General features: G+C 41.7%; 1 long non-coding RNA gene across 2 annotated transcripts in view; it reads left to right on the plus strand.

The window, feature by feature from the left end:
- The window catches only part of LOC117368202, a 95,329-nt gene extending 71,733 nt beyond the window's left edge, over positions 1-23,596 (plus strand). The window contains exon 3 of one of the 2 annotated variants that reach the window (XR_004540919.1): positions 23,054-23,596. This is a non-coding gene — a long non-coding RNA (uncharacterized LOC117368202). Of the gene's footprint in view, positions 1-680; positions 866-23,053 lie in introns of those variants that run through there. The other variant, XR_004540920.1, reaches the window with a different exon arrangement.
- The last annotated feature ends 201 nt before the right edge of the window (positions 23,597-23,797 follow it).

Here is a 23,797-nt window from a genome sequence, read left to right on the forward strand (position 1 = left end):
TCAGGGCAGTAGAAGGCTGCAAAGCAGTGTGTTTAGAGTGCTGCGTACACTGCTGGATCCGGGAGGTTTTTGGTTGTCTCGCGGTGGGAGGGTCAGATGGGAGGGTCAACGGGAGTTCGGGTGCGCCGAGGAGGGGTGTGCTGGGAGTGGGGGAGTGCGCCGACGACGAACTAACTTACAGTGAGTGAGGGGGGAGCCACGCCGGGCATGAAGTGGACCGTTGTATGCGTGCATGCGCACTCCTGCCGGCCACAGACCTACTGATCACAGATCAGGGATCATGGATCATGCAGGTAAGAGTGCGCATGCGCGCTTAGGGTTTTATTATAGTAGATAATGTGGTACACAGATAAATCTATTGGGTCAGCAAAATATTTTTTAAAAAAAGGTCAGAATGTTGAAAGAATGCAAAATTCATAAGTGGTTCCAGACTTTTGCAACTCAGAGACCTTGTGGATGGAAGACAATCAATGGAACACTGTGTTATCAGGATGCAAATTATATCATAATAAGAGAGCGGATCAAATTGGATGGGAGATTGTGTTATATGTTAAAGAGGGTAATGAGTAAAACAAAATAAATATTCTACACGAAACGTAGTGGCATGGAATTTTTATAGATAGAAATGCCATGTGTGAAGGGAGGGAGTATACTGACAACACTGTTTTACTATCCACCAGGACAGAATGAACCGACCAGATGAAGAAATGTTTACAGAAATGAGGAAAACGGATAAATTGGACAACAGTATAATAATGGGTGGTTTCAACTACCTCACACAAAAAAAAAGAAATCAGGATATTAAATTCACCAGTCGCAAACATATATCTTATTCTTGTTAAAGTGGAACGTAGTGAAAATAATATGGTGGAGAAAAAAACCTACGCAAAACAGGGGCTCTGTAAACACCCCCCTCTTCTACGAAACTGCGCTGAGAAGTGTGCCGAATGGTCCCCGCTGCTCCCGACGCTCATAGGAACTCAATGAGCGTTGGGAGCAGTGCGGGCCATTCAGCGCGGTTCTCTGCACTCAAAACCGCTAGCGCGGTTTCGTAGTTGGACTCACTTGAAAAAATACTCTTTCTTCACTGCATAAGCAGTCTAAATAATTGATAACTTAAAGATAGTGAAAAAAACTTATCTTTACTGAAGGTTCCGACGTGGCCCATTTCGTTCCTGCGTCAGGGAACCGATATGCAAGATTCAAACGTTTAAAAGGTGGCATCTTTCTCTGCAAACACAAATGAAACCAATCAACTTTTTAATATACTGCAACAGCTTAATAAAACTTCATAATTGTAAAGTTCAAATGGCTAAACCGAGGGTACCCACCACAAAAAATCTGAAACGCTTCTTAAAAAAATGCAGGCTGCTTTCACTGCATTCTAAACGGCAAAAAATGCCGCGACTACGATTTAAATACCAGCTGACCGTCTGACATCACGACATCAAAAACGTGATGCCGACGCAGCTGTCAATGAAACTACCAACCGGGACACAGAAAGAACGGAAAAAGAAGCTTAAAACATTAGACCGAGGGCTGAAAATAAAAGATGTGATTACTGCAAAAAAGCTCACCACTCAATCTCGCTGTTTAATCCTCCTGGCTGTAATGTGCCCAAATTACAAATCCAACTCTATTCCCTCACATGCAAACGCGCTACTAAATTGCCCCCACGAGAAAGAGCAGCGACTTCTAAAATAGAGAATTTTAGTGATGCTGTTGTATGATGCTGATCCACCAAATGTTGAACCAGGGGAGCTTCAAGTACTTGAACATAAGAACATAAGAACATAAGAACTGCCATCTCCGGATCAGACCTTCGGTCCATCAAGTCCGGCGATCCGCACACGCGGAGGCCCTGCCAGGTGTACACCTGGCGTAATTTATAGTCCACCATATCCTTATATGCCTCTCTTAAGGAGATATGCATCTAGTTTGCTCTTGAAGCCTAGGACGGTCGATTCCGCAATAATCTCCTCTGGGAGGGCATTCCAGGCGTCAACCACTCTCTGAGTGAAGCAGAACCTCCTGACATTAGTCCTGAACCTGTCCCCCCTTAGCTTCATTACATGTCCTCTAGTCCGTGTCAAATTGGACAATGTAAATAATCTTCTCTGCTCTATTTTGTCGATTCCTTTCAGTATTTTGAAGGTCTCGATCATATCCCCACGCAGTCTCCTTTTCTCAAGGGAGAACAATCCTAGTGTTATAAGTCTGTCCTCGTATTCCAGTTTCTCCATACCCTTCACCAGTTTTGTTGCTCGTCTCTGCACCCTCTCCAGCAGTTTTATATCCTTCTTTAGGTAGGGAGACCAATGTTGGACGCAGTATTCCAATATTAATATTGAGTATTAATTCTGCTAATGTGCTCAGTGATTCGTGCTCAAATGCTTCTCATAGTTTGACCCACGTAGAGTACATTGCACGGACACTGGATAACATAAACCACACCACAATCAGTAGCCATCCCACAACTCTTCTTACGGACCCACTCGGGTACTTGCATCTGTTGAAATGATGCACTATGAGGATATACTTTGCACTTGCCACAAGGTACATGGCCCGTGTTCCCAATCATCAGTAAAGATAGGTTTTTTCACTATCTTTAAATTATCAATTATTTAGACTGCTTATGCAGCGAAGAAAGAGTATTTTTTTCGGGTTATTAGAAGTAATCGCTATATTTTGCGCATCGCAAAGGGATGGTGGGCTGATTTTAATATTAATGACATACGTTCAGTGAATCTGGGGGGAACTGAATCTCTGTTCTCCAAGACTCTATCTTTGCATATCTCGATCATTCAAAAATTCCAGTCATTATATTTACCGTGAGCCAACCACAAAGCTACAATTGGAACATATGTGATGATAGTATAATTATTTCAGTGACAGCCTTTGGCTATGTTAGAGAGTATTTGTGAGTAAACTCTCATGGCGCTGACTCGTAGTCCAAAGGAGACCAGAGCAAAACACTGAGAGGAAAAGGAAAGAACTGCTGAGAAGAAAAAAAAAAAAAAAAAATCAACATACAGAAAATGCAATATTTCAAGCATATCATCATTCATTGGAGGTAGCCATGGAAAAGAATCAAGCTTCAAATCAGGAAACCGGAGAGATAGGCACGGGATTTCTTGAGGATAGAAACAATATATATTTTAAGTCAGACTATCGTTTAGATAAGATTGAGCAACATCCTGGGGAGATTAGTCACAAATTGTGTCTGTGTATTCAGCGAGATGAAGGAACGCCAGAAGAGAAAGTGACTACATTTATACCAATAAAAGATGTGACACGTTTGAAGTAGAGTCCTTAGAGCTCCTGCACAGACATTTATAAGCTAATCTACCATGTAGAGCTGGTGGCAGTTCATTGGGTAATGACTCTAAAGCTTGAGCGCATGATTCTTTCGGAAACCTACAGAATCAATCCATTGCTGCCCTGATAGAAGTATTTTCTCTTAATGTTACAGTCTGTTCCTTTCACTCTTCATGCAGGCTAAAAAATCATTTGATGCAAATCCCATTCTACCTGTGATTATTTTTATACTGCAAATAGCTAGTCATGTGTAAAAAAACACAGGTTGTTAAACTCAACTCACAGTGGCTAATGGATAGCTGTGGCAATGGGCCTGAATTTTGATCAGATGGAAGCCATTTCCTGCATGGAAACTCGGAAAAGCTCGTACTTGTAACTCTTTCCATGTGCTTTTTAGGAAATGGTAGAGTAAATTAAAGCACATTCTGCAAACCTATGGGAGCTAAGGACCAGATTCTATAAGACGCCTAAAGTTAGGGGGCGTGGTGTGCCTATCTGTTCTTACCCTCCACCCCCCCCCCTCTTTTAATAAGCCACAGTAGAGGTTTCTACAGTGGCCTGGGGTGCTAAATGCTCAAGGCATAAAAACCGCATTAAAAAACCATTTGTATATGTAAGGAATGGGTACATTTTTAGATGCATTTCCTTATGTACTCGTTTCATGCATTATTCGGTCACAAATTAATTTATTTCTATTTGAGTCAATGGAGGAAACAATGCATCTTTCTGGAATTCCAAAACTAGGGTTTTCTAACTATATTTTGAATTTGAAGTGGCTACAGGGATTCCTCAATGTTCCTGCCTATCCCACCTACTGTTCAACATTTTTATTTTATGAACATAAGTATTGCCGCTGCTGGGTCAGACCAGAGGTCCATCGTGCTCAGCAGTCCGCTCCCGCAGCTGCCCTTAGGTCAAAGACCAGTGCCCTGAGACCAGCCCTACCTGTCTACGTTCTGGTTCAGCAGGAACTTGTCTAACTTTGTCTTGAATCCCTGAAGTGTGTTTTCTCCTATAACAGCCTCCGGAAGAGCGTTCCAGTTTTCTACCACTCTCTGGGTGAAGAAGAACTTCCTTACGTTTGTACGGAATCTATCCTCTTTCAATTTTAGAGAGTGCCCTCTCGTTCTCTCTACCTTGGAGAGGGTGAACAACCTTTGTGTACATTATTAAATTGCCTGGGCAGAGAGTAGGAGAAAATAAAAGCCAGAATGATGACCAGGGCTGGCCCAGAGGTCTCCAAGGGCCACCATTTGCCCCCGGTCCTAGCCTTGAAGAAGGCTACATAAATGCGATTGTGCCATTCAGAGCTCTGAACATTGTGTTCCACAGTTAAAGCAAACCTAGCCTCACTTGTACCCTCTCCATTGATATAATCATACATCTTGGTAAACTCAATTAATTCAGCATACAATGAAACCTGAAAACGAATGAACCTTCATTAAAATTAATTTGCTTTTGCACACAGGAAAAAATGTTAATGCTCCTATTTTCTCTAGGTTCTTTAATTATCAAAACAACAAAGTATGTGGTTTCCTGATATTGTTTATGCAAAGAAGCCAATTTATCTGTTGCTGGTTATGTTAGCGATGCCGTGCTCTAAGCTTTCAATAAAACGTTGCAATTCCATTATCCACCTTATAAATTATAATGAGCCTTCCAGGTTCACAAAGATTTCTTTTAGTTCCTCCAACTTGTTATCATTAAAATCATGTCTAGCATAGGAATCGGTCATACTTCTTCCTTGATAAAACATTCATTTTGTCCTCCCTGAGCTTCCTTTTGCCTCTTGATCACCTAATTGTCCAGTCATCAGTCCAACAGGCTTCTTGCTCTGAATGCACCTGAAAACATTTTGATTATAAATTTTTGCCTCTAGACCAGTGGTCTCAAACACGCGGCCCGGGGGCCACATGCGGCCCGCCAGGTACTATTTTGAGGCCCTCAGTATGTTTATCATAATCACAAAAGTAAAATAAAAGTTTCTTGGTCATATGTCTCTTTAGGTATAAATTATAATATTATTATTAAGACTTAGCCAAAAGGAAAGATTTATAAACTATAAAAAGTTTCTTTTACCTCATGCAAAATTGTCATTTCTTTAATGTGGCCCTGCAAAGGGTTTGAGTTTGAGACCACTGCTCTATAACAAGCTATTTTATCAATACCTTGCATCTATTGTGCAAGGATTTACTATATGTCATTTTCTATTTCTTTCATTTCATATTATTTTTCAGCTTTAAAAACATGTTCCTCGGTTATAATAGCTTCTTTTAACCATAACCCCCTCTTTTACGAAACTAGAATAGCAGTTTCTAGCACAGGGAGCTGCGCTGAATGAGCTGCGCTGCTCCCAACGCTCATAGGAACTCAATGAGCATCGGGAGCAGCGTGGGCCATTCAGCGCGGCTCCCTGTGCTAAAAACTGCTATTGCAGTTTTGTAAACGGAGGCCTTAATCTCTTCTGCAGCTTTTTTTTTGTTTTCTTCCCCTTATTAAATGCTAATATGATGCATTTCATAAGTATCCATTAGATATGGGAGCAATTTTTTAATTTTTTAGAAAGAAATTGTTTCTGGATTCTTGTGTGTTAAGAATAATTATGTTTTAATTATTGTGACTTGAAATTTGTATCTGTGAGTTTGTCCCATATGCCTTAATCAAGTTTCAAGTTTATTTAATATGTTTGATTTAATCGCAAAATCCAAATCCAATGCGATTTACATTTGGTTAAAAAATAGTTTAAGATAAAAATCAAAAAACAAGACAATTAGTACTGATTGCAATAAAATAATACATTTAAAAAGGGAGGAGAAAAAAATGGCTTAAATACACCTCAAAAACAAATAAAAAGGGACAGGTAATGAAACAAGATGTTATGTGTGTCAAACTGGACAGGCATTCGCAGAATGGTGTCAGGTCAAAAGCGTGCCGGGACAAAGGCACGCCCAGACAATTGAGCACAGCGCGGAGGCGAGCGCCACTTAAAATTACTGTTTTTAGGGCTCTGACGGGGGGGGGGGGGGAGATCGCGCCGCGTTGTGGGGGCGTTGTGGGGGGGGTTGTAACCCCCCACATTTTACTGAAAACTTCACTTTTTCCCTGTTTTTAGGGAAAAAGTTAAGTTTACAGTAAAATGTGGAGGGTTACAACCCCCCAAACCCCCCATAACGCCGTCGCGACGTCTATTAAGTAAAGTGGGGGGTTCCCCAACAAAGCCCCCCGTCGGAGCCCCTAAAAACAGTAATTTTGAGCGGCGCGCGCCTCCGCGCTGCGCTCAATTGTCTGGGCACGCCTTTGTCTTTTGCGCCGTTATCTATGAACCCGCAGAATATAAGCCTTTGTGAGGGAGTCTATAAGATGTTATCATTCCCCCTGCTAGATACTCCCTCACAATGTCAGAACCACCTTATAATAAGGAGCTCCTCATGAAAGGGAAGTGGCATGGGAAGGAGGAGTCAGGGAAACAGCTGTCAGGAAGTATAAGAGACAAGGCCAGGGGAGAAGAAGCAAGAGGTGTTTCCTGTATGCACCTTGACTACAACTATTAGACACTCTGCTTGGCTGAACACCTAAGAGTCTTGTTCTGAGATCTAGCTGTGACCAGACTTTGTTACCTGTCTCAAGAAGGACATTTGAGGATTCTGTTTGGAGCATGGCCGTCACAAGCCAATCTTAGACCTTTTGCTTCTTAAATAGAGATTGTTCTTTGTATACCTGTCCCTCTAAAGTAGGGATCTCAAAGTCCCTCCTCGAGGGCCGCAGTCCAGTCGGGTTTTCAGGATTTCCCCAATGAATATGCATTGAAAGCAGTGCATGCGCATAGATCTCATACATATTCATTGGGGAAATCCTGAAAACCCGACTGGATTACGGCCCTCAAGGAGGGACTTTGAGACCCCTGCTCTAAAGTAACAGGATGTAGCTATATAAATATATATTTTCTTTTTAAGTCAGTAGGTTTTGATTTATGGTGCTTGTGTTTGTGTCTGGTTGTGTGGACACAGGCACAAACCCAAACCCTGCTTGTTGCAATATAGCCTTGTAATGTCATTTAATGTAATGTAATCCTTCCTTCAGTTCTTAAGTCAGATTTCAGTGCATTTGGAACACAACTGCTTTTAGCTTTACTAATGATGAAACCTGTGATATGTTTTGTGCATGATCTGCGAGTCTTTCTGATTGTCTTTGGCATTGTTTTATCAGATGACATCCTGATTTATTGCATTATGCTACAGTCAACTGGGACAGAAGCTCTGGACTTGCCCACTTTTCCTACACTGTGAACTACACTTCCCCCTCCGTATTTGCAAATTCCGTATCTACGGATTCGCATATTCATGGTTTTAAATCATAAAATACATTTTCATTTTTCAGGCTATTTTAAACCCTGTAAGCCCCCCCCCCCCCCAAAAAAAAAAAAAAAACCTTACCTGGTGGTCTAGCGGGTTTTCGGGGCAGGAGCGATCTTCCCATGCTCCTGCCCCTGTAGATCGCTCAAAGGAAATGGCTCGAGAGACTACAGGAGCTCAAGGCAGCCATTTCCTGTGAGCGATCTGCATTGGGGCAGGAGCATGGGAAGATCGCTCCTGCCCCGAAAACCCACTAGACCACCAGGTAAGGCTTAAGGGGGGCTTTCAGGGCTTAAAATAGCCCGGGGAAGCGAGGGTTAGGGGCAGAACCGGCCTGAAAATTATTCACGGTTTTTTAATATTTGCGGGCCGGCTCTGCCCCTATCCCCCGCGAATACGGAGGGAGAAGTGTATTTCAGAACCATTAGGTTTAGATCTGATTCTCTACCACTGCATGCAGGAATTTGCAGTTCCTTCCTTCTCGTGTTGCCTAAGGAAGTGAGGCGTACAACGGAATGAATAAAGAGTAAGACAGACTAGATCTGTATCTTACACATATCTACAGTCATTTTTTTCTGGCAGACATTTCCCAATAAAAGGCATCAATCTGTACCTTTAAAATGGAAAAGCTGTACAGTTTTATGCAACCCCTCTTACGCATGTCCACGCTCATGCTTGGAAGCTGGGAAAATGGAGGGCAACTGGGAGGGGAGGCTAAACTATTTAGAACAACGCTGGATCTATCGACTTAACACAGTTACCCCTTATGGGTTGAACAATGAATTAGAATGGGCCACTCTTGTTTAAGGGGGCTTATACTTTTTTGATGTCATCTAATAAACCACTATATTATTAAATAAAGTTTGTTGACACACATTCTGATGTCAGATGTTGACGTTTGAGTCTAGCGTTGGCTAATGGAGCCAGGGTGTGTTTAAATTTACGGAGAAAGAGCAATGGTGCCATTCTTTTACCATCATAGTAACATAGTAGATGACGGCAGATAAAGACCCGAATGGTCCATCCAGTCTGCCCAACCTGATTCAATTTAAATTTTTTAAATTTTTTCTTCTTAGCTATTTCTAGGCAAGAATCCAAAGCTCTACCTGGTACTGTGTTTGTTTCCAACTGCCGAAATCTCCGTTAAAACCTACTCCAGCCCATTTACACCCTCCCAGCCACTGAAGCCCTACCAAGCCCATCCTCCCCCAAACGGCCATACACAGACACAGACCGTGCAAGTCTGCCCAGTAACTGGCCTAGTTCAATATTTAATATTATTTTCTGATTCTAAATCCTCTGTGTTCATCCCACGCTTCTTTGAACTCAGTCACAGTTTTACTCTCCACCACCTCTCTCGGGAGCGTATTCCAGGCATCCACCACCTTCTCCGTAAAGTAGAATTTCCTAACATTGCCCCTGAATCTACCACCCCTCAACCTCAAATTATGTCCTCTGGTTTTACCATTTTCCTTTCTCTGGAAAAGATTTTGTTCTACGTTAATACCCTTTAAGTATTTGAACATCTGAATCATATCTCCCCTGTCCCTCCTTTCCTCTAGGGTATACATATTCAGGGCTTCCAGTCTCTCCTCATACGTCTTCTGGCGCAAGCCTCCTAACATTTTCGTCGCCCTCCTCTGGACCGCTTCAAGTCTTCTTATGTCCTTCGCCAGATACGGTCTCCAAAACTGAACACAATACTCCAAGTGGGGCCTTACCAATGACCTGTACAGGGGCATCAACACCTTCTTCCTTCTACTGGCTACGCCTCTCTTTATACAGCCCATCATCCTTCTGGCAGCAGCCACTGCCTTATCACACTGTTTTTTCGCCTTTAGATCTTCGGACACTATCACCCCAAGGTCCCTCTCCCCGTCCGTGCAGATCAGCTTCTCTCCTCCCAGCATATACGGTTCCTTCCGATTATTAATCCCCAAATGCATTCCTCTGCATTTCTTTGCATTGAATTTTAGTTGCCAGGCATTAGACCATTCCTCTAACTTTTGCAGATCCTTTTTTATATTTTCCACTCCCTCTTCGGTGTCTACTCTGTTACAAATCTTGGTATCATCTGCAAAAAGGCACACTTTTCCTTCTAACCCTTCAGAAATGTCACTCACAAACATATTGAACAGGATCGGCCCCAGCACCGAACCCTGAAGGACTCCACTACTCACCTTTCCTTCCTCCGAGCGACTTCCATTAACCACCACCCTCTGGCGTCTGTCCGACAGCCAGTTTCTAACCCAGTTCACCACATTAGGTCCTAACTTTAGCCCTTCAAGTTTGTTCAACAGCCTCCTATGAGGAACTGTATCAAAGGCTTTGCTGAAATCCAAGTAAATTACATCTAGCATATGTCCTCGATCCAGCTCTCTGGTCACCCAATCAAAAAATTCAATCAGGTTCGTTTGGCACGATTTACCTTTTGTAAAGCCATGTTGCCTCGGATCCTGTAACCCATTAGATTCAAGGAAATACACTATCCTTTCTTTCAGCAACACTTCCATTATTTTTCCAACAACTGAAGTGAGGCTCACCGGCCTGTAGTTTCCTGCTTCATCCCTGTGACCACTTTTATGAATAGGGACCACATCCGCTCTCCTCCAATCCCCAGGAATCACTCCCGTCTCCAGAGATTTGTTGAACAAGTCTTTAATAGGACTCGCCAGAACCTCTCTGAGCTCCCTTAGTATCCTGGGATGGATCCCGAATGGTCCCATCGCTTTGTCCACCTTCAGTTTTTCAAGTTGTTCATAAACACTCTCCTCCGTGAATGGCACAGAATCTACTCCATTTTCTCGTGTAACTTTGCCAGACAATCTCGGTCCTTCTCCAGGATTTTCTTCTGTGAACACAGAACAGAAGTATTTGTTTAGCACATTTGCTTTTTCCTCATCACTTTCCACATATCGTTTCCCAGCATCTTTTAGTTTAGCAATTCCATTTTTCATCTTCCTCCTTTCACTAATATATCAGAAAAAATTTTTGTCTCCCTTTTTTACATTTTTAGCCATTTGTTCTTCCGCCTGTGCTTTTGCCAGACGTATCTCTCTCTTAGCTTCTTTCAGTTTCACCCTATAGTCCTTTTTGCACTCCTCTTCTTGGGTTTTTTTTATATTTCATGAACACCAACTCCTTTGCCTTTATTTTCTCCGCCACTAGTTTGGAGAACCATATCGGCTTCCTTTTTCTCTTGTTTTTATTGATTTTCTTCACATAAAGGTCCGTAGCCATTTTTATCGCTCCTTTCAGCTTAGAGCACTCTCGTATGAGGAAAGACTGAAACAGGGCTCTTCAGCTTGGAGAAGAGACGTCTCTGTTGAGTACATCTGCATTGACTTGGGAACCTAAACATTCCAGACTGGTTGAGAAGGTTTTTTTAATGGTTCTCCCAGCTGTCAGCCAGTTCCTGGGAACAATCTCCTGTGGGTTACCAGAGGGCTGACAGCCAAACTGACAATCCCCAGTGAGTCATATAGGTTTGCATTCATACAAACTAGTTTTTGGGTTCGGATTCAACCAGATGACAAGTTTCGACTGCAGTTTCAGTTATGGTTAAAAGTCGTTTAGCGGTTTCGGTTTGAGCAGAAACTGAAAAAAAATAAACAAACCAGCTTTGGGAAGCCTCTATTTTGCAACAGTGTAATAGTTTATTTTCAATAATGCTTTTTAAATTATGCAATTGAAAAACACATATAGACATGTACATTGGAAGAAACTGCACAAAATATCTGAACTCCATGGTTGAAGGATTCATTTTATATTCTCTTTTCAATAAGTATTTAATTATGTACAATTTTCATTTTAAAACTCTGATCCGAGAACTGAGGCTTTGTAAACACACAAACTAAGAAAGTTGGGCCAAGAGCGTAAATGGACTTTTTAAGCATTCCTTGTACTGGGAGTGCTTTGTATAACCTGGTGCTACAGGTGAGGGATATGGTCCATCCATAGTAATTTACCCGGAGGGAAAGGTTGGAACACAGCAGCTGGCATAAATTATTGGTCTGAAAGAAAGCAGCTGCAAAACCCTTTTGAGGTTAAACTTACACTATAGCCCAGGATGCAATAACCATTAATCTACCTGCAGGCCCCAGTGCCCACAATGCTATGCTGAGAGACAATATTGGTTCAGAAGGGCTAATAATTAATTAATAAAAGATTTGTGAAAGTATGAGGGAATGAAAAAAAAAAAATCATAATTAATGACCACAGAAACTGTGCCTTTCGTTGCTACAGTAAACTCCTACCTACTTTGATTAAAACTGTTCTTTCATGTGTTTGTTGGAGGAAAAGTAAATCTTTATTTAGTAATTTAACACAGCTGCCCAAGGGAAAGAAATAGCTATCCAGCTTACAGAAGGGATGCAGGAAGTCTCACCTCTCTTATTTCACACAGATGGTGCTAAGATTGCCAGTATGAAGTCTACATAAATAATAATACACTTGTTAAGTGTAATAATTTTATGCTATGGAAATGCTTGCAAGAAAACCCAAACATCCTAGGAATTACAGCATGTTAATTTGTACTTTGTCAACGGGGAAGATGTGCAGGGGTGATCTAGCCGTCTTGTATCCCATGAATCCTGGGGAGGCATCGCACTCCTTCACACCTAATAAATCTTTCCTGCAACACCGCCTCAGCGGCTGAGCACAGTTCATTCCCTTCTATTGCATTTCATCAAACTGCTTTGTTCCTGACTACCTGTTCATTTTTTTTTTCCAAGTGTTGCCTAGTAGATTGTAACAAGAACAGAAAAGGGTGAACAGAATGCTAGGAATGATTAAGAAGGGGATCACAAACAGATTGGAGGTTATCATGGCGCTGTACCCCACCTGGAATACTGCGTCCAGCACTGGTCGCCATACATGAAGAAGGACACAGTACTACTTGAAAGGGTCCAGAGAAGAGCGACTAAAATGGTTAAAAGGGCTGGAGGAGTTGCCGTAGAGTGAGTGATTAGAGAAACTGGGTCTCTTCTCCCTTGAGAAGAGGAGACTAAGAGGACAATGATCGAAACATTCAAGATACTGAAGGGAATAGACTTGGTAGATAAAGACAGGTTGTTCACCCTCTCCAAGGTAGAGAGAACAAGAGGGCACAAGTTCTTCACCCAGAGAGTGGTAGAAAACTGGAACGCTCTTCCGGAGTCTGTCATAGGGGAAAACAACCTCCAGGGATTCAAGACAAAGTTGGACATGTTCCTGCTGAACCAGAACATACGCAGGTAGGGCTAGACTCAAATAGGGCACTGGTCTTTGACCTAAGGGCCGCCATGGGAGCGGACTGCTGGGCATGGTGGACTAGGGTGTCACAGGCCTATATTTCCAGCACCTAGCATCCTTTGTGAATTACAGCCAATGTTGCCTAGTGATGCCAAAGGCCACCACCACCCCTAACCATGTCCATCACCAGCCTTCAGCATCACTAGGAGCTAATAGATGCTACAGACCAAGGTGCCAGTCAGGTAGGCCACGTAGCAGGGATGTTTTCTTTAAAACATATTTTTAATTAGGTTTTAATGGTGCTACCAATTATCGTGTCAGTTAAACCCAATGAAACCAATTAAGTAGGGAAGCTATCGCCGCCTAATTTACCCCCTCCTTTATAAAGCCGTGCTAGAGTTTTTAGCGCCGGCCACCGTGGTAAGAGCTTTGACGCTCATAGAATTCCTATGAGCCTCCGAGCTGCTACCGCCATGGCCGGCGCTAAAAAGGCTAGCATGGCTTTATAAAGGAGGGAGTTAAAACGCTGCAATGAGAATCTGGCCTGATGTGTACACGTGTTAGTTCATGTTAAATTAAAAAAAAAAAAATAATAATAATAATAAAAAAATGTTAAATTGATTTGGCATCACTAACATTTACATTCCTAGTCAATGTGATGGCCAAAATTCCACCCTTGGAAATGTGTTGCTCTAAATACGGACTTGCTTTGCTGGTACCTGGAACCCTCTCTGCATTTTGCTAGCCTGAGCCCAATGGCGTAAAGGGGGGGGGATGGACCGTCCTGGGCGCGGTCTTCTTCGGGGCGCTGGCACCCCTCTTGTTCTCCGCCCCTTCCCACTCCTCCCCCTGCTGCCCCTCCCCTTCCTCCCATACCTTTTTAATTTTGGAACAAGCAGCCATGAGGTCGCTCTCTGATGTCACTTCCAGGACCCACGCCTAGAAACAGAGAGAGTGCCGAAGCAGACACAAGCAGCAACGTCATGGCTGCTCGCGCTGGATAAAAAGGTATGGGGAAAGGGCGCGCAAGCATGGTGGGGGGGGTGCAGGGAAGAGGGCGGGAGAGGGGTGCCACCACCCAGGGCGCCGCTCACCCCCGTTGTCACTGCCTGAATCTCATGTTCTTAATACTTGTTTCTTTCCTAGCTTCACCAGTTTGGTTCTAGCTTTCCAAAATAAGCTTTCAATCAGTCTGTGAGTCAGAGCCAGCAATGATCCTCATAGACCCAAGCTTGTTTTGGTCTTGCCCTTCAATTGTGGAATCCGGTGCCAGAATTCATTAGATGGGAGATGGATGATCTGTTGTTTTCTCACAATCGCAAAGTGTTGCCAATATCCCTAGAGAGCTGGCACTTCTGTTCTCTAATCATTTATTGTTTTCCTTACATGTTTTGTTACAGGCTCAAATAAAACCTGGCTAAAATTATTTCCTCCACCCACACTATTATTCTTGGATTTTTGTTGCTAATTGTACTGTGTAATTCTGCACTGATCACAATTAGGTTTTATGTTATTTTCTTTTATGCTTTTTCACTTCATTTTTCATTTATTTGATAGCTTTATAACCTGCCAAGCCACAAAACATACCTAATTTGGATTCTAAAAAGACAAAACATGGCGTAAAAAAAAAAAGAAGCAAAAATCAATTGGAGAAAAGAGTACCGTGACCCTGTCTCTTGATGTTGAATGTCCCCGTGGTCAGATATTTTGTCTTTAATGGTGGTTTGTAAGTAATAAATCAAATCACTTCTCTGCAAATATAGAAACAAAATACATTTTCCTTACCTGAAAGCTTTTCTGAGCATGTCAGGAGAATTCCAGAAGGTAATGGAGCTTTGAATTCAAACCTTTGTGGTTCTGTTTACTATGCATCAGAAATGGCATCTGTTCGAGGAAGTTGTCAGCGTATCTCTTAGCCAGGAACGACATGGATTCGGAATAGCCATCTAATGTACATTTACCCCAGACTTTCTGAAGTCAGTAGAAACATGAATCCCTGGTTAAAGATGCTGGATGGGTTCACGCAGGGATTCATTGGAAGTTTACTTTGATGTACAAATATTTTAGTGCACTGCGAACCCTCACTACCTGCTGTTACTCATAAAGCTGCAGTCCCAGAATATCACTATGCCAGTTATTTTTCCAGTGCATTTTAACATGCCAGATAATTCCAGCATACAGACACAAAATTATATTTTGTATGCCAACACTGGCTGCATTTTTTTTTTGCCCAAATGTTTTTTTTTTAAAAAGAACAAATCATAAGATAGAATTTTCGGATTTTTTCCAGATAAGCCCCGCCACTGATGGAAAAAGTGGACGCGCCGAAAGTTAAGCCCCGCCACCTTTTGCCAGCGCACGCAACCTTAACCAGTGAAGTTCTCAGCACAACGGCACCACAACGTGGCGCGATGTGTATAAAGTAAAGTGGGGGGGTTCCCCCCCAAACCCCCCCCGTCGGAGCACCCAAAAAAGATTATAAAAAAGAGGATATGAAACTTAACATTATAAAAAAATAGGATAAACTGTCGACCATTTTTTTAAGGGCTCCGACGGGGGTGTGTGTGTGGGGGGGAACCCCCCCACTTTACTTTCTACAGATCGTGCCTCTTTTTTATAATTTTTTTGGGTGGCGGGGGTTAACTTTTTGGCGGGGCTTATCTGGAAAAGATCCAAATTTTTTTTAATGAAAAGATTCAGACTATTCATCAAAACAACAATAATAATAATAATACCATCAGAGCCACTTTTTTACTGTAAAAAATTACCAAATGATAAGCAGTCGAAAAGAATATCAAGTGAGCCCATTGTAAATAGTGGGCTGATAACCTTGTCCGAGCTTAATCAAGTCAGTAGAAGGGTTTTGGGAAGGAGAAGTGGGAGGGAAGTGAAAGTCTTGTAAGAGTCCATGTTAAAGGATGAATGGGATTTGATTTGCGGAGAATATTTGTTGTATTTAGGCAGAAGGAATTGGGTAGAAACGTGGTAGAGTGTGGGGATTGGATAAAGCAAGAGAAGATGAGCTTGAGAATACAATGATGATTTGAGTGAGCTGGGGGAATTTGTTTTGTAGTGGAAGGTTTGGACAAAGGGGGTGAGGTGAAGGTGTTAGGAAAGGAGAAGAAAGAATTTTAGCTTGGCACCTTTCCTCCCTGCCCTACGGATTTGGGAGACTGTTTTGGTGGTGAGGTGAATGAAAAAAGGGTGGTTCCAGAGCAATGAGTCATAGTGTGGGGGAATAGGTGGGCTGAAAACAGGCAACCAAGTCTCTTAATGATACCAAGGGGGTCAATTGGAACCTTTCCAAAAACTTGCCGCTATGTTTATGTCATATTTGAAAACAACAAACAGACTGCAGACAATGTACAAGATGCAGGCGTTGTTTATTAGTAAATGCAGTAACATATACAACCTTATAGCCAACCAAGGGACCCGACACGGTCCGTGTTTCGGATGACACGCCTTCCTCAGGGGTCCATGGTGGTTAAGGTATAAAGCAAACTGCGTAAAAGATAACAAACACACGCCAATCACGATCAAATGTGTAAGACTTGCTTGACCCCATTTGATCGTGATTGGCGTGTGTTTGTTATCTTTTACGCAGTTTGCTTTATACCTTAACCACCATGGACCCCTGAGGAAGGCGTGTCATCCGAAACACGGACCGTGTCGGGTCCCTTGGTTGGCTATAAGGTTGTATATGTTACTGCATTTACTAATAAACAACGCCTGCATCTTGTACATTGTCTGCAGTCTGTTTGTTGTTTTCTGGTTGCTGTTGTTTACTGCAGACTACGTTGGATTTTCTTTCTCCCTTTTGTGCATATGTCATATTTGAACAATGGAGCCATTTTGGTCTTAAAAGCTCATGTATAATAGAATTATGGGCATATTTTGGGGCTAGTATTTTATTGGCCTTTTCATTAAGACCAGAAAACAGATTTGAATGCAAAGGCCAATAAAATACACTTTGTTTAAATGTCATGTTTCACAATACAGAACATCTGTAAAATGATGAGAAAAGTGAATTAAGCATCTAAAGTACATTTTCTGCAGTATCTGTGCTTTTGCTGAAGTTTCACATTCAGCCTCAAGGTCACAGTATGTCTTGTACTTAAGGAAAACAATTTTGCATGCTGACAGAGACCTGCCTCTAAACTGAATGAGAGCAGGTGATGAGATGGAGTTAACACTGAGATGCAATCTGTTTGAACAAATCATCCCTTCTGGTTCTGAAATATAGAATTGGATGCAGGGTATTTCTGAGGTAACTCTATGAATCCTATTCATATGCTGACAAATCTGATTAATTCATTCTAAATTTGCCTTCTGAGCAGTATTTGAATTGGATAAATATAATTTGCATGTCACCATCTGGGAAATGAGATTATTGGACAATAAAGCTGCAGGGGAGAAACAGTAAGGCTGAGAGCAAGAAAGAAGTGCTCCGATCTACATGATTTGATCAAGGGCCTTGTAATAATTTAAGGTGGTAACACCATTGCCAAAGATGGAAAGTAGAAATGCGCAGATACTGAAATATGATTTGAGCTGTTTAGATAATAAAATGATTAACAGGCCATATATAATCAGACACGGGCAAACTACGGCCCATGGGCCATATCCGGCCCGCTTGGTTATTTAATCCGGCCCGCCTACCATCCGAACCCCGCCAACTACAAGCTCTACATACCTCTCTCCAGAGCAGTATCGGGCCAACAGCCTTCTCTCGTTGGGGAATTCCATCTGCCACATCACTGATGATGTCATCAGTAACACAGCACATGGAAGGCCCCAACGTGAGAAAGCCGCAAAGCAGCCTGTTTAGAATGCTGCTGGCCCGACGCTGCTCTGGAGGGAGGCATGGAGGGTTTGCAGTCGGTGGGGTTTGGATGGGAGGGAAGGATGGAGGGTCAGCGGGGGTTCGGCTGCGCGAAACATTCAGAAAAGAAGTACAGACGCTACTTTTCAAAAAATTCCTGCAAACGACTTAATACCGCTAGCTCCTTCCCACTTCCCAATACCTTCCCGATTCCCCAAAGAAACCTCATCTACTCTTTATCTCCTCTAGAAATTACCAGATATCTTCTTCTTGTAATACGTTTTTTGTGATTCTTTTGTAATCCGCCTTGAACTGCAAGGCACTGGCGGAATAGAAATCTCTAATGTAATGTAATGTAATATTGGAGAATTCTCAGGAGGAGATCGAATACCGAAGAACTTTGGTTGTATCATTAGTCTTTGAACAGGACTTATACTCAATTATGAAGGCTTTTTTTCGTTCTCCTCAAAGTTTATTCATGGGTCAAAAAATTTGGATTTTTCCTGATGTTGCAAAGGTAACTCAAGACCGCAGAAAATTATTCTTAGCTATGCGGGAAGAAGCAGTAAAAATGGGAGCAAATTTTTTATTAAATGACTCCTGTAAGTGTCAAAAAAAATATGCCGGGACTAAATATGTGTTTTTTGTACCAGAGCAGCTTTGAAATTTTTGGGACACAAAAAAAGTAATGAATGTATGAAATTAGGGCTTCAAAGAAAATAGGCTGGTATGATTCAAGTTAAGCCTTTTCCTAACATTTATTTTCATTGTTAACAAGAGATCTCCTTATCTTATTTTCTTGTTTGTCCCCAAGGCCATATTGAGGTCTAAGGAAGAGTTTTGAAATAATTGTAAATTCTATATGATTTAGTTTTTAATTTTCATATTAGTGTTTGTGCCACTTAATATTTAAATGTTTCTTTTTATAAATCATATATATGCCTTGATGAATGATACTCTGATTTGCTGTAACAAGTGGATCCTTGTAAATTAGTTTGAAATTTAAAGAAATAATTTTTTTAAAAAAAGAAGGAACTATGTAGGTGAAGAACGAACACTGGCTCATATTTCTTTTGTCCCTGACATCACTTTGGAGCCTTTTTGCAAAAGCTTAGCACGGACTAACAGACTTAGCATGTCCTATTTTATATCCATGGGCCATATGGCACTTAGTGGAAGCTAACGTCTGTTAAACGGCATTAAGCTTTAATGAAAGGGCCCTTATGTGTTTCAAGGAAATTCAAACTTATACTTAGGTTTAGATAATAGTATAATGCCACGTTATCTGCGGTTGCTAAGCCCCTTAGTGGACTTAGATTTCTTCCATCTGCCTTATTGCGTTCTGACGTTTTCCTTGTACTTTGTTTATGATACATTTGACTTTGCTTGACTTCAAAATCTGAGTGAGAAATGAAAGACACCAACCACCCAGAAATGGCAAGAATTTGGTGCCCCATGGAACTTTATCAGAGCATGTTGAAGAGCCCTGTCTTTGAAGCAGGTTGGGAGTCGTACAAAATGTGCTTATATATTTCCATCTGTTGTTTTATATTTTTTATTGGTTTGAGCAAAAAGTTACATAGCCAAACAGCAAGAAGAGCCTTGACTGCACCTACCTTGAGTCCTATGGATTGTTATGGGCTTCACAAGTTTGACTGAGATGCCCAGAAGATGACTTCTGGGAGTGCCTGAGGAGCTGCTAGGGGCAGCTCCCTTGTCCTTGAAACAACTTTGAGTTCATGTAATAAGACAATCCCTCTCCCCCAAATCCTTGCATCAGAAAGATCTGAAGAGGCTAGCATTGTTGATGCTGGAGCCATTGAAATTTGCCCTGGAGACCAGGCAGTTCCAGGTCACAGCAACGCTGTCTCTCCTGCTGCACGCCTCATTGCTCATGTCTTTGAAATTTGATCATATTACACTAATTCTTTGTGATATTCACTGGCTGTCGGTTAGCGCGTGGATCAAATTTAAGGTCTTGTCCATAATTTTCTAATTGTTGATTTTACGTTCTGTTTTGCAGTGGTATTGTCCTGTACGTGTGTTATGCGTGGAGGTGCCTCCGTTGAACGTTGTCAAGCTCTCAGTGAGTCGTAAGACAATGCTTTCAGTGCAGTCTGGTGTGTCGGAAAGCCTTACCATTGGAACTGAGGCAGGCTTCTACATTTTTGTAGTTTAGAACAGGGCTGAAAACGGTTCTGTTTGAGCGCTGTTTTGCTAAGTGATTAGTGAGAGCATGGGGGTGATTTATTTTTCTTTCTTTATTCTTACTCATTCAGGTTGGTGTGCATGATTTCATAGAATTTTATGTTGTTGATTTTTTAAAATTTGTTTTTGTTTTGTATATTTGAGAATAGGTTTTGCTTATTGTTATTAGGTAGGTTATGTTGTCACCCGCTTAGCATTGTTGGATAAGCGGGCTATAAATATTTTAAAGAAATAAATAACCTAGGTTGGCGATTGGAGCAGAGATTATGGAGGGAACAACACCATTTTTAAAAAATTTGCCCTTCAGCATCCTGCTGTAATATCCCTTGATTCTATATGTACTACAGTGGAAGGATTCAGTAAGCTACTGTCTTACAATTCACCTTAATGAATAAACAGAATCAATAATTCGAGTCAAAATTATCTATAAATGATCATGAGTTTAAAAGAGATCTTTGAACGTTTTTGACTTTTTGAGATGATATATGACTCAAGATATTTCAGATGCTTTTAAAGAAATCTTTTTGAAAATTTGAATGCATTATTGTTGCTACAAGAATCGTTTGAGGATTTATGGGCTATGAAAAATTGGGCTTTTCCTTTCATGATATAAATAATACTCGATGGGCTAGCAGTGACAATCAACCTTGTACCATTTGACTAAACACTCTCCAGCTGTAGGCCAGTGAAGTTCATACACAACAATATTATATAATATTCATGACACCAAAAGTACATCAGATTAAGCAGATATTTAAATGGAAGGAAAATGCCTCAGCTAAGCACAACTCTCAAGTGCTTGATCTACATTAACTATGGAGAGGATGCGGTATATAAACTTAAGATTTAGTTTAGTTAGTTTAGTTTAATAAAATCTTAGGCTGTAAACATTCCTTATATATTCAAATCTTATGATTTCACAGACTGCTCATAATTAAGAAGTCCCCAGCAGCTCATAAACCTTGAACAAGAGTTCCCCTTTCCTCTACCACAACCACTGCTTTATCTCTCCAATGCATCAGTGCACTATACTGGAGGATAATACTCTCTTTTAACTGTGAGCGCACAGGGATATCATGTAACCATCCTCCACAAGTCAACATCTCTGCAGAAATCTTTCTAACTTCATCTCTAGGATATTCACTATTAGCATCTTGATCTCAGTTCTTCCATGGAATCCTTGAAGGGCTTCTGTACTTTAATGATCTGAATTACATAAGTCTAATCCTGATATCCCAGGAGGTTTTCAATACTTCTCTTGATATCCAAGGACCTTTTTTTTTTTTTTTTTAATCAATGACCCTTATTGCATTGATACAAAACACAAGAATAGTATAACATAAGCATTTGACCACATTACAGAGGCATACCACGACTCACACTGGCTCCCAATACAAGCAAGAGTACTCTTCAAATTCTAGTGCCTACTATTCAAAGCCATAAATGGAGACAGCCCAGTCTACTGGAACAACAAACTAAAACAATTCACCTCAACCAGGAGAACCCACGCACTATTCACGCACCCTCCAACCAAAAACGTGAAATGAAAAAAGCTGTACGACAACCTCCTAGCCACCCGAGCAGCAAAGCTGGACCACCAAACTCTCCAATCTACTGACTTCATAGAAACATAGAAAAATGACAGCAGAAAAGGGCCATAGCCCATCAAGTCTGCCCACACTAATGACCCACCCCCCTAACTTTGCCCTCTTAGATATCCCATAGCCCATCAAGTCTGTCAACTCTGATGACCCTCCCCCAAATTTACCCTCTTAGAGATCCCACATGTGCATCCCATTTATTCTTAAAATCTGGCACGCTGCTGGCCTCGATCACCTGCACTGGGAGTTCATTCCAATGATCAACCACTCTTTCGGTGAAGAAATACTTCCTGATGTCGCCATGAAATTTCCCGCCCCTGATTTTTAGTGGGTGTCCACAGAGTACAAAACCTTCAAAAAAGAAACAAAATCCTACTATTCAAAAAATACATAAAACCAAACTAACACACCTAGATCTACCTCCAACATCACCTGCAATACGCTCCATTCCTTAGCAAACTAGAAAATATCCAGACCACTCCTTATGTACTTCTAAATGTCCTGACAATTCATATGCAATCCGCTTTGAACCGCATGGTAACGGCGGAATAGAAATCACTAATGTAATTTGCTGTATATACTGGAATTAACAGGATTGACAACAAAAGTACCAACAGGTTCCCTCTTTACAGAGAAATCTGTCCCTTTTCACAATTCACGGACACATGTCTAAGCATGCCTAACATCACAATTCTCTAACCGACATCAATGCCACAGGTGACAGAGAATCGGGTTGCCGCTGAGTTGATCGTAGCAAGGGAATCTTCCTGCTGCGATCAGTTTAGCAGCCTTGGCAGGAAACTTTAACCCCCCCCTCCCCCCCCACACACACAAAGACTACTGGCAGGAAAGAAGCCCAGTCCATCCTGAGGGAACCCCAAATCCACCCACTTGAGACATCCACCGGCAGGATGGATGCCCAGTCCTTCCTGCTAGAATCCCAACCCCCCCAAACCCTCCTGGACCCCCCAGTACAATTTTTAGTTGGAAGGCCAGATGGATGCTTACTCCTGTGGGCTAACAGACCCGCTTCCACTGAATGGAGGGCCTTCCCCTTCCTGGTGCATCGTGGGATGCACCAGGGAGAGGCCTAAGGCCCTGATTGGCCTAATGGCTTAAGGCTTTTCCATAGGAGGGACCTTAGACACCTTGAGCCAACCGGAATCTTAGGCCTCTTTCCCACTGCATTCTGGGATGCACTAGGAGTGACCTAGGACTCCGATTGGCCAGATCCCTTAGTCCACTCCCATGGGGAACCAGATATTCAATGCCAGTGCCCTTATATAGCCCCCACCTTTGAATATCCATAATTGCTGCAAACCACAGGAGACAGATGGCTATATCTCATGGTCTGAATATCAGAGAGGACTGTTTATAGGAGTATGAGTCGACTAAATGTGTAACTGCAAATTAGTGCCACTTAGCGTTTGTTTTCATCAGTTATTTATCACTAATTATTTGCCAATTTAGTGACAATTAATTATGTTACATGCACTCATTTTCTCAGTGGTTAATTACAGATGCAAAAGTTGGACACTACAGAAAGAAGATCGACTCTTTTGAGCTTTGGTGCTGGAGAAGGATTTTAGGCATGCTACGGACCACCAGAAGAACAAATCGATTCTGGAAGAGATCAAACCGGCTATGTCACTCGAAGCCCAAATGATGAAGTTATGAATGTCTTATTTTGGTCACACCGTCAGAAGAGAGAAAGAGATGGAGGAGGACATCATGTTTGGGAAAATCGAAGGAGCTGGGTGAAGAGGGTGATCTGCAGCCAGATGGCTGGACATAGGGATGATGCTGGAGGACCTTACTAAACTAGCGCAAAACCAATTTCTTTTTAGATCTGTAAATCTGTAGATGGCTAGGACTCGAACACGAGTTGATGTCATCTAACACAATTATGTTACATGTATAATTGGCCCAACTGAGCACCATTTATTGCATTTAGTGATAACTTCACTTGGCTCCTTCTTTAATCTTTTGTGTCAGTATTGTTCTGTTTTAGCTTGGGTCACACATTTCTACAGAAATACCTGTACTTAGTGACAATATTTCAGAATGCCACATGATAAACTATTCATTAAATTTCCTGCAAAGTACATGGAGTTTAGAATTTCTATCTTTTACTTGTTTGTATTCAGGTTGGAGGTTTTGGGCTATAAGGAAGGTCAGTGCTAGATTCTAAGGGCCTGCTTTAGAAGATCCTGGTTGATGGGGAGGGGGAGGAAGACAGAAAAAGGGACATAAAATCAACACAT

The sequence above is a fragment of the Geotrypetes seraphini genome, chromosome 10 (genome assembly GCF_902459505.1).
Source record: "Geotrypetes seraphini chromosome 10, aGeoSer1.1, whole genome shotgun sequence".
In the NCBI taxonomy this organism is placed as follows: Eukaryota; Metazoa; Chordata; class Amphibia; order Gymnophiona; family Dermophiidae; genus Geotrypetes; species Geotrypetes seraphini.